The sequence below is a fragment of the Lissotriton helveticus genome, chromosome 6, assembly GCF_964261635.1.
Source record: "Lissotriton helveticus chromosome 6, aLisHel1.1, whole genome shotgun sequence".
Taxonomy (NCBI): domain Eukaryota; kingdom Metazoa; phylum Chordata; class Amphibia; order Caudata; family Salamandridae; genus Lissotriton; species Lissotriton helveticus.
Genome location: NC_136067.1, coordinates 360,669,445 through 360,682,316, shown reverse-complemented (window position 1 = coordinate 360,682,316; position 12,872 = coordinate 360,669,445).

Sequence of the window (12,872 nt, the reverse complement as noted above, 5' to 3'; positions counted from 1 at the left end):
CCATATAAATAATTTGCGCAGAGGTGTGTTTTGCCCGATTTTCACATAGGCTCTTAACTAGTTACTTAACATGGAGAGAAGAAATGCAGTTGATGCATGTACAGTGTGTGAAAATATAGGTATCTCCAACTTGGTATCATAATGCCAAAGAACATTTTCCAATACGATCTGAAAGAAGGATCATAGTTTTTATTGAAATGGAAGGACAGAAAGGCTCTCTTTCAATTTTCCAAGCCACTCAGAAACAAATAAAAGCAAAAAAGCAAACTACAAATCCCAATCTCTGCAGTGTCTCACCAGTCTACCTTTTACACATGATAAGAAGCAGCAAGAAGGAAAATAAATGAATAAAGGATTTGATACAGCATTTTCTGGGCCCGCTTGCTAACCATTGGTCCTCTAATGGACCTTTTTTTTCGACTGAGAGTTGATGGGAGTTAGCATTAACATCAACCAAATTCAATTAATAGTGTAACCTTTTTGGCTACACAATGAGGACCAGGAATAAGTAGCTAGGGTTAAGAAGGGCTATTACCAATTCAAAATCAAGTTCAGATAAACAACTCTTAAAACCATGTTATAGAAATACAGAACAGCCACAGGCAGTCATAGCCTGTGGAAAAAATTAGGGTGGACCAATGTAAGGCAAATAAGCAATTCAGTCACAGCAACACAAACTATTAGAAGTATTATTTGATGCTCAGAAGAGAGTAGCAAGTTCTCTTGTTTATGCATGAATGGTTCTAGACTTCCTATGATAGAATTCCTCCTAAAGGATGGTTACACATTCTAAAGCGTCTGTAAATCAGAAATTTTCATAAAGGCAATTAAAATCAAGCAAGGGAAAAATAAGTAGGGAAGAAGTTAGCATCTCAAAAGCTCACTCAAAGTCTTCTATGGGTCAGTGAATAAGTGTTAGCCTAGGCCACACTTAGGAAAGAATCAAAAGGGTCTAAAGGAATTTGGAAAGCATCTGATTCTAAAAAGGCTTTGTAAAGTTCTGAACTCCAACGGTGAGAACACTATATTATAACACACAATGTGGCCGATTCCGATGTCGGACGGACTCAGGTCCGTCCGACATCGGTCAGGAGCCGTAACCGTTCAACCTGCTGTCGTCGGTTAGGGCCCTGCAAGCACGATACGTCCGAACCCTGTTCACAATGGAAGCATGCATTTCAAGCAGAATGCATGCCTGCATTGTGTAAAGCAGGGGTGCAGTTCATCCCTGCACCCTGTGGCCGGCACCCCAAGGTGCCATTTGGTGACCTCGCACCCATGGGGGCACTGCTGGGGGCCCCCAGAGACAGTTTCCGACTGCCTTTTAGTGCTGGAAACACCGGCATGAAAAGGGTTTCCGGCACGAAAAGGCAGTGAAAAACTGCCATTGTACTACCTCGGTCGTAACGAGGCGACTGGGGGAGTACTGAAGGATTTCCGGATGGCAGACGGGCTCTCTGAGCCCGTCGTAAGCCATCCGGAAATCAGAGTCAGATTCCATCCCGACCGAGCCATTCTGATGGGCTCGGTCAGAAAGGAATCCGGCCGGCACATACCGATGCGGTGGGAAGGACTCTGAACATGGTTCCGAGCCCTTCCGACCAGAATCAGAATCAGCCCCAAAGTCTTCAAGGTAAACCCTCTTTGTACGCATCATCGTGGGCCCATTGTTCATCCCCATTTCTCATGTTCCACACTGCAAAATCAGGGGGAAATCACAACCTAGACATGAAACAACATCTCCTATTCACTCAAAAGTTTGTTTGCAACATTTCAGTTGGAATTCTGGTTCCCTATGTTCTTTCGTCAAGGTTTTCTTCTCAGGCTCTCATCTTTATCGCTAGTACAGTAGTGTATCTATTCTACAACTAATAATGCATGTGAATACTTGCAAGAAATGTCATATTAGCAGAAAATGGAAAACAGCAATTGTGGGGCATGGTGACATACTGGCCTTCTGAAGACAACTTAGCATTAGCTCAATGAACCACATATTATATGCATGGGCACTTTTAAACACAAATGAATATACGTTTCTAGTGCATTAGATTCATGTTACATGTAACATTCCGTAAACCCTTCAAAATAATCAAGTATCAGTATGGCTAGGAAATACATCTTAATGAAATACATTGTAGGAGGCTGACTTTCTCTATCTTCTACCAAAAAGAGGTACAGAGTGCAGAGTCCAGTGGATCCCCAGAAGCTTTACAGATACTAACGTAGATATTACTAATGCTCTCTTTTGTGTTATTGTGGGTGAGCAGTTAGGCTTATCAGAAGGCAGTGCTAAGCATTTGTTTTAAACACAGTGGCAATAAATGAGGCACAAACTCAATGAAATAATTTGTGACCAATTTATAAAAATAATGCTTGGTTATATTTAGTTTGTAGAACCACAGAACTTCGTCTTACGTAAATATGCTTTGCAATAGAATTACTTTTCAATATCAAAATTGTACCTATGGGAGGAAGAATGCATTCAGCATACAGATAGATAACATTAACTCACACAACCAGTCTTCTGGAGTTAAGATCTTTATGGGGCATTGTTCAATTCAGCACCAACTGTACACCACCAGTGGCACAGGGGCAGCTGGGTTCAGGGTGCAAAAATAGTGCTGGGTGCACAATACAACTGAATGAAGAATGCGATATTTGGACAAGTGCTTCTTGCAGGTAAGTAGCAGAAGATTGGTACATCAGTCTCCGGGGGTTGAAGCAATTTTGGGCAGGGTCCAAGGCAGCACCAACAGTACCCTACCAGTGACACAGGAGCGGCTGGCTGCAGAGTGCCAACACAGCTTCAGGTACCCAATGTTAAGCAATGGAGAAATACCAAATCAGAAAAGAGCTGCAGGCTCAGACCAGGAGGGCAGTCGGAGGAAACCGACAGCTGGAGAGGTAAGTTGCGATGCTTGCAGATATAGGGACACCTTTGGTCTTCTTCTCCAAGGCCTAGCTCGGACAGGTGTAGGGGTGCATTTTAGTGTTGAAAATAGCTTTCCGGAGCAGGTCGCAGTTGGGGGGGTCTCCATTTAGGGGAGACGCATCCTGTTCGGAGTTGCTGGCAGGAGCCAGTGGGGGCCAAACAAACAGCTGACTCACCGCCCCAGGTGCCTGCAGGGCACACAGCGGCCATCCAGCCCCGCCCCCTGACACCGGGGATTCAAAAGCTTCTCGCGCCTCCCCCTTCGCGGGAGACGCATCGTGTTCGGAGTTGCTGGCAGGAGCCAGCGGGGGCTAAACAAACAGCGGACTCACCGCCCCAGGAGCCTGCAGGGCACACAGCGGCCATCCAGCCCCGCCCCCTGACACTGGGGATTCAAAAGCTTCTCCCGCCTCACGCTTCGCGGGAGACGCATCGTGTTCGGAGTAGCTGGCAGGAGCCAGCGGGGGCTAAACTAACAGCGGACTCACCGCCCCAGGAGCCTGCAGGGCACACAGCGGCCATCCAGCCCCGCCCACCTGACACTCGGCGGCATTTATCCAATAAGCCTTTCCCGCCCGGCGGGACGCGCGCGCGCGTATGCCGTGCTAAGCCTGGGCCATCTGTGGCCGTCAGAGGCCAGAAGAGGCCAGGCCGGGCCAGCCCCCTAAAAACATTCACCTTGGATAAAGTCTTCACTATCCCGTGAGTAAACTTTTGGTACTCTGAACTTTGTGTAACTAGATGGGCTTACGTTCCAGACCTTCTGTGAACATGATACTCGCGGACACTTTGAACTATATTGAAAAGGACTACTAATGGTTTAATACACAAAAATGAGCCCATTTCCTTTTAAGGACGCCATTGTGGACATTTAATACTTGGTTTTGAGCTACTTATAACATTTTTATTATTGCATCGGTAATCATGTATCATTAAGAGATAACATTGTGTAGTTGATAGACCAGGACTCAGGTTGTGTGTGAGCCTTGATTGATGCTATTATGCTCAATTAATTGCATTAGTTTTTGATTATCTCTGAATTAGGGTATCCAGTGATCTAAGTAATTTTCTATTTGGTCACCCTGAATTGACCTACTCTATAATGCCCAAAAGGAAACTAGGAGGTGGCCAGGGCCGGACTGGCCATAGCGGGCACCGGGCGTTTCCCCGGTAGGCCGCTAGGGTGGGGGCCGGTTTTGGGCCCCTGGGGGGCTGTTTTTATTACCGGGGGTCGGCAATATCGGACCCCGGTAACAAAATCGGCCGAAACAGGCCCTAGCAAACTGCTCAGCTGCACTCCCCCTCACCCTGAGGGGGGAGGCAGCTGAGCAGTTTGCCAGGGCCGGTTTCTTTTCCCAGTCTGTCCCTGAGGATAGTTGGTACCCTGGATGCTTATTTGACCAGGTCGGAGTCTGTTATTAATAACGAAATCATAATGACGGTACGCAGGTTATCCCTGGACCCCATATTTGGCAGGCTATCTACAACTCCAGCTCTGACCCATATTACGTCACCCCTAGTGCAAGAAAGGGTCCCCGGGACAGAGGTTGATACATTCACACCTAACGGAAGTAGGCTCTCTGGGACCCCGGAACTGATATCTAGCCCGGTTAAGTATAAACTGCGGGGAAGAGTGCAGAAACATAAAACAGCAACTACCCATCCCAAAAAAACAACTACTTCCATTCCCAAAAAAAACGGACTTCTAAACAGCTGGGACATACAGCCCCAGGAATTAAAGGGGTGACCGTGGTAGAAATACACAACACGGGAAAAGAGTCCCAGAGAGATTTAACTAATAATTGCCAGAGTGTTGGAGGGACATCAACCACCGGGCATATAGACGGAGATTTCTGGGGGAAACTTGAGGTCATGGTAAAAATCTTGCTGGAACCCATTGTGTTAAAACTGAGTGGGGTAGAATCCAGATTATTGAATTTGGAATCCTCGTTGGCCAAAATCTCAAAGGTCACAGTTTCAGTGGACACCCAGAATTCTAATATTCTAGTCCCGAGTACGACAAATAGAATAGATGGTGGCAATGACTTAGAGGATGAACCAGTGTTCACTAATACCAGGCCAATTGCTACAGGTGACCCAAGAAACCCCAGGAGAAACGCAAGAGAAAAGATAGATTTAACACAACCTTTAACCATTAGAAAGAGCTCTCCTATCCCTGAATCAAACCAGAGGCCAGAGGAAGGACCTAGCAAGTCCCTGAGAGCAGCAGTTATTGATCTCCCGTCAGAAGCTACCCCATATGTAGTCATACTGGGACATGTCCCCGCTCTCCCCCCAGGAGAGAACGAAAGTTATGGGCAACTGTTGAACAAAATAGTGTATTGGCTTAGCCAGAATACCCTTGATGGAGTGAACTTTATTAACAATATAATAATGGCACGTAGGGTCAATTGGATTGGTAGCTCCAATAAAATAGGGAGTGGTGACTGTATCATCATTAACTTCGATAACCCTTACACTGCGGGTCGTTAACTGTCAAGGGGATTAAGATCACAGTCAACAACGGGCATTGTAATTAAATTATTACCCTTGGGGGTTTTTTACAGGCCATTACCGTGGAAGGACCCGGTAAGATCTAATCGGGAGGAAAACCAAAGGGGGAGACTGGTCTAGGGTGAGACCACTTTTACACCATGCTCCCCCTTTGCTACCACAGATATCACACAGCAGTTCAAACAATAACGGGTGCAGATTTCCAGTACAAAATAGATATGAAATCTTGTCTGGCCTGGAAGCCTGTGATTGACTCAGGGAATCGGGCACTCCAGGAAGAGGGAGGAAGACCTCCCCAGGAGCTTTAGAGGATAGGCTGCAAAGGGGAAGTATGAATAACTTCATCTCCTGGAATATTGCAGGACTTTCTGCCAAGATAGGGAACCCTAGCTAGGCAAATTATGTCAAGCAATTTTTGATAATTTGCTTGCAAGAAACCAGGTCGGCTGATTGTGATCTTCTTTTGGAAGGCTACAAGGCTTATTTTGTTCCAGCAATCGTATCCAACAGGGGGAGATCAAAGGGGGGAATGGTTATCTATGTTTCTGTAGCTCTGACATGTAAAATTTGTGTAGTACTTACTTTTGATCCGGGCATTCTTGCGATAACACTGCATACTGGGAATAGCATGGTACGCCTGGTAAATTTGTATAATTCATTCTCTTTATGTCCTTATCAAAGTCACACACTTGCTCTGAATGCTTTTATTAATAGATCTATGAGCCACTGTTTACATAATCTTATGGTTGTAGGTGATTTAAATATTCATCCTTGTGGCAACCCCCTAACCTCCTGTATCTCCGAGTTGAACTGTCCACGCATTAAAGGATTTCATTTTGAGCACTCGGTTGAAGGGGAATTGATAAATGAAATGACTAATGAATTTGATCTGACACCTACCATGGCTTTGATGGACCCGTATGTCCGATTTGTGGTGCCTACTTTTAAGGGCCATAGGAAAGGGACTTTTATTGATTTTGTGTTAATCTCATCCCTTATGCAAACATTTGTACATTCCTTTCTAACTGTTGATAGTGAATTTAGTGATCACAATCCTTTAACACTACATCTAACAGGCCCCTGGTTAACAAAAATTGGAGCAAACCCTAAACTGGGAGCACTAACTACAACTGATGGGAAGCGTAGATTAAGATGGGCACAAGTAACCCCAGAGTTGTTTTATAACGATATAAAAACTGTATGTGCAGATTAAATAGCTCTCTGCACACAGGGGGGGCACAAATCTGAGAAGGTGTTAGTGGCCTTCCAGACCATTACAGATAGGGTTATGGAGCTGTTGTCAGCACCAGTTAAGAAACAGAAAAATGTGGGCCCTAAATGGTTCGATCAGCAGTGCCCGAAATCAGCATGAAGCTTGAGGGAAGCCCTAGCTATTAGACCCAGAGTGAAAGCTGACGTAACAGCTTGCCGTAGGGATTATAAAATAGCGCTAGCTAAACGCAATGGAGCCTTAAGGGATGAGGCATGGGATGAGTTATTGGATCCTGAAACTCTTAAAAATAGTTCTAAGTTTTGGGGTATTTAAAAAAAAACCTTTTCTAGACCAGGAGGCAGGAGGTGGCCTTGATTGTTACATCACAAAATAGGAATGTGAGGCCCATTTTGAGCAAATGTATGCCTGCCCCGACAAACAGAATGACACCTGGGCACCCGATCTTAATGTTAACATAATTGAGTTTGGGAGGGGGTATCTTGGAAGGAATTGTAGGTTTAACAGCCGGCAAAGCCCCTGGTCCCGATGGGCCCCCCCAGACTTATTTAAGTCTGATCCCTCTGTTTGGGCACCAATTTTGGAATCTGTCTTTAATGCTGCGGCTCAAAGCGGTTGCCCTCAGTCATGGGGGATTTCTACTATAGTACCTGTTTTTAAAAAAGGGGATAAAAATAGCCCGCACTGCTATAGACCTATTTCACTCATAGATTCTATGGTGAAAGTAATGGGAATGGTTTTAATGCAAAGACTCACTCTATGGGTAGAAGATAATAAAATCATGTCTGATTCCCAGTACGGGTTCTGTAGGGGACGTTCTACAGTCACCCAATGTCTCAATCTGTTTCTGATTTTAAGTAAATATCCAGTGGAACGTAAGGGGACTATTCACCTTGCCTTCATGGACCTGTCCTCAGCTTTTGACTGTGTGAACAGGAAGAAGCTCTGGCAGTCCATGAGGGCAAGGGGGGTTGATTGTGGCATCATAGATTTTTTAGAAGCTCTACATAGGTCCACTAGAGCAAATGTTAGGTTTTCCCAGGACCTGAGCGTGACCAAGGATTTTAACATTAAAAGGGGATTCTGAAAAGGAAGCATTTTGGCTCCCTTTTTGTTTAACTTTTATATTAATGACCTAGATAGCGCTTTACGGGAGGTGGGGTCCGACTGTCCCAGAGTGGGACGTCGGGGTATCCCGGTCCTACTATATGCGGACGATGCGGTCCTCATATCCAGGACTGAAAGCGGCCTTCAAGCCCTTTTAACTGCCTTCAAGTCCTTTATGTCTGGCAGAGATCTTACAATAAACAATACTAAATCATATATTATGCAGGTAGGCCAGCCAATGAAAAAGAATTTCCATTTTTACGTGGCAGAAGCAAGAATTGCGCTCACCAGTACATTCTCGTATCTCGGTGTCCTCCTTGATAATAAATTGAACTGGGGCCCTCATATTTCGAAAAAGAAAGGGGACGTTGCTAGGGTAAATGCAGCAATATTCAATTTTGCATCTAAATTGGGGAAAAAGCCCATTGGTGCAATGCTGCAACTATATAATGCTAAATCAGTGGCGACTGCAACTTATGGAAGCGAAATCTGGGGGTATATCTCGGGAGAGCGATTACAAATAGTAGAGAATACCTTTCTAAAACGCTTATTGTGTCTCCCACAAGGTACACCAAACCTAGCTGCTCTTGAGGAATTTGGGATCCAGTACGTCAGTGACTCTTTTTCTTTATGTCCATTGACCTGCTGGTTAAAACTGTGGTTAAACCCTGATATCCCCCTTACACATATGATTTTAAAAGATTGTCTGTCTATGGATAACTCCTCTGCCATACCCTGGTTGAACTACATCAGAAAAGGCTTATTAAGTTTAGGGCGGGGTGAGCTATTTGATACTCCTGAATGTATTCTTAAGGGGGATGTGGAGGCAATAAAAACGGCCTTCCTCACAGAAAGACAACTGAAAAGGGAAGTCATTGAGGTATTGAAACCAAGTGTTAGGGCATATATTATGCTAAAAACAACACCACATACTGAACCTTATTTATTGGGCTCCTTGTCCTCACATGAAAAATTTCTGCTAACAAGGTTACGAATGAATCAATTCCATCACCTGCTTGTAAGGCCTAAAAATTATGTTTTTAGCAAAGAAGCAGCTCTCTGCGGCTGCGATGGAAAGTCTCCGCAGGACTTGCTGCATTTTATGTTTTTATGTAAATTGTATGAATTTCCCTGCAAACGCTATCTGGTCCCTCTTTTAAAGAAACTTAATTTTTATCAGATCAGACCAGCCATGATGTATCTACAACTACTACATAGCGATTGTATCCTTTTTGTATTGGAATTCTTAAAATCAGGTTTTAAATACAGAAAATGCTTGGATCTATAATGCATTTTGTTTACACTTTACTTTACAGTATATATAGTAAACCTTATGCTGCTACATGGTTGACAAAGAATGCCCTGATATAAACTGCTGCTAAACCTAGTGTTAACTGCACTTTAATGTTGGTTCTTCCTATAATGAATTTTTATCCTGTTGTATTTTATTTGTGTACTTTTATGGTTTGTAAAAACAAAACCGAAATAAAGTTTTATTGATTGATTGAAGAGGCTTTAGGAGTCATCAAGGAGTCCGGGAGAGGTCAGCCTATGGTAGACTCAGACTCAGGCTCTGAATCATTGGGGACTTGGACACGGGGTGAAGGCGTCGAGCGCAGAAGTGGAACCGGAGGCTCAGGATTTGCGGCTATTCAGTTCACAAAGTCTTTGCTGGAAGATGTTGCTTTTGAACAGGTCCGCTGTTCTTGAAAGATCTTGATTTTTATTGAAAGCAGGCAGTCCTCCTAGGGTTTTAGCGGTCACTGGGCTACCGGACGAGTCGTCTGTGGTGCAGGATTGTCAAGGGCTGCAGACAGGCCGGTAGGGCTGCAGCCAAGTCAGTCATTCTGTGCAGTCATTTACTAGGGACTTACAAGGCATAGTGAAGAGGTGCCAATTGGGAAATAAAAGGTACAATTTGGGAGAGAGCTCTGGCACAGGGACTCGTTCCAGGCATAAAGTGGGGCTAACCATGTCCAAAAAAGGCACTTTCCCACATATATGACATTTTAATGTACACATTACATAAACTTCCTATCGTTTACATAAACTTCCTATCGTTTGCAAAAAGAAAACATGCGTGGATGACATTAAACACGTACAAATCCCTGACACCACAACTTTACTTCAACCAGGGCTACCCAAAAATCACAAAATTTGAGTTTTTGAAATATAGATTAGGGATCCTGCCCAGCAGAGAGCACCAACCACCATGGCTTAGGAGCAATGGCCATGAAGTCTGTCCGCTCTGCAATCTAGCAACGGGAGACATACTTCACATGACCTGTCTCTGTGAAGAGCTCCGACAAGTCCGCCGACACCTACTAAGGAACCAGTTCAAGCAGATAGGGACCAGCACGCGAAGGCAGGCTGTGCTTGCTTGCTTGAACTCTGCGAACACAAAACTGAACTGTAGATATGTCAAGTTTCTGACTACGATAGAGCAAAGACTACAAAATCTACAACTGGCGGTAATCACTGGCTCTGGCACCTAACGGATGAAACTTGGGCTACAAATGCCCAGCCCGCTCTGGCTCAGGGAACACTGCTAGACAACCACTCTCGGTCTCTTACTGTATGGTCTTCGATAAAGATGATTAGACTTACTACATTCTCTTAACACATTTTAAGATTTTGTTTTAAATGTAACGATTGTATTGGTTTTAATTAACTATACATAATAAAATTTACCTTACTATAGTTTTAGGTAAAATCACATTCTTCATATGTGAAGATGGCTTCTATCCAGTTATCTAAACAGTAGTGTTGTTCAATGTATTAAAGAACATTTTGAAAGTCGAATTTCATCTTTAAAGTGAGTACATTATCTACTAAATGTGGATTGTTTAATTCTTTAAGCCTTGTTTGTTTGTTTGTATTTAAATTTGTATAGCACGTAAATCACCGGTAGGTCTCATAGCGCTTGCAGAAGATATTGAGAAGATTGGGTAGAGGTTGACCTGGGTCTAAAAGAGCCATGTTTTCAGATTCTTACGGAATGTTTTGTGGTTTGGATCAGTTCTGATTGAAAGTGGTAGTGAGTTCCATGTTACTGGGCCTATTTTAGAGAAGCTTCTGTCCCCATTTCTAACCGTGCGTACTTTTGGGACTGTTAGGAGGTGTTTATCTGAGGATCGGAGGGTTCTGGTTGGGCGGTGCTCATGGAGTTTTCTTTGTAGATAATTTGGTCCTTGGCCGTTGATGGATTTGTGGACCAAGCAGCATATTTTGAATTTAATACGTTTCTTTATGGGAAGCCAGTGTAATTTCCTAAGACAAGGGGCCGATGAAGTGCGGGGCAGGAGGTCAATTAATAAATCAATCAATTATGGCAAAACACACAATGTGAATAACTTCTCTAGTCCTACAGGAAATGCACTCTTTATTAATGATGTCAAGTGCAAGACCTACATTAATTTATTAAACCACACAAGAAACATGTGTTATGTTTATGTTCATGTCATGTATCTTGTTAAGTATCTGTGACGTATTTGTGATGTATAAAGGGTGGGTAATTTTGCGCTGCACCAACTTCAAGCTAAATCCAATCAAATTGTATTTTGTAAAGACCAAAAACACAAATAGGAACCTAGGCTAGATGAGAATTCTAAATCCATAGGGTACTCATGTTTCTCATAGTAGGGTGACTGTAAAACATGTTGGCCCAGGTTTACTAAGCCTTTTTTGTTGTCCTTGTGTTGTGCAAGGTGATCCAAGGACAACTCAACAGCTTCAGTAATATTTACGAAGCCACACATGGGGCAATTTTTGCCACCTTGTGTGGCTCAGTAAAGAAATGTAAGGCAACGTGGCACCTACATTACATTTCAAGCTGGGAGGCATTCCATGGGTGAAGCATAGCCTTTCCCATGAATCCACCCATGGTTTCGACGCAATCCCAGATTTGCAAACATTTTTAAACCAGGTATTGTACAATATTGTTATACTTCCCAGTGGATGGCATATCAAGGAGAAATATCTTTTTTTCCTCTTCGTTATTTCCTCTTTCTATGCATGATGCATTCTGCATCACGCATAGAAAGGGGAAAATGCTTCTTTGGACTTTTGTTTTTGCAGGAATGTATCTCTTCCTACAAAAAAACAATCCTGCTTGTAATGCAGGCACCCGTGCACTATGATGGAAGGGTGCCTGTATTGGTGCAACTATATAACAATAAAGGGTGTGGCTCTTAATCAGTAAGGCTGAGCCCTTTAACCATAAAAACAAACCAACTGCCAATACTGATGAACATTTATAGAGCTTAGTAACCTGGATCAATAAATCAATGCAACCTTATGTTACTCAATAGCATTTATTTCAATAGCATCTGTTCTTTTATATTTCCTGTTTTTTTAAAGAAGACACAATAGTACTTCATATACAAAATTTATTTGCACAATAACCACGTCAAAAATACAGAAGAAGGAAGAATTTTCAACACAATCACAAACTCATTTCACTCCCAGTCAAACTCAATCATTCGCACCACAATCCTCATTCACCCACAACTAACAACCTACACACAATCGTATGCCCGCCCTTGGGTGCCTGGATTTAATCTTAAACTGGTGTACAAAGGTGTAAAAACCAAACAAAGCAATAGTTGATATCCTAGTTGGTTGTGCACACTATCTCCTCTGAAAATATTCACAATTCAGACAAAAATATTTCCAAGTGCACAACATGCCCATCCTAATTTAAACAAACAATTGTTCGGTGAAAAAAGAAGAACAAGGGTTTACGTGTTTCGAACCCACGTGTTTCCGGGGTTCTCTTCAGGACCAAAGACACTGTAGGAAAAAAATAAAGAAAAAAGATTTGTACTTTTAAAAGAGCCCTCTCATTAACGTGCGCTACCATCGAAATTCGCTTCCTCCAACCAAGCTCTTACCAATTTGACTCTCACCAATGATGGACATTTTTACAAGGGTATATGCTGTGAAGCCACTGCAGAGAAAAGGAGAAGAAGAAAATAGACAAAACAATTCCGGTCAGAAATTAGGTCTAGCTCATAATTTCCAGGAAAACACACCTCAACGGCAGACACTTACTTTATTGATTCAATACTGGGTGGTGGTGTGAACAAC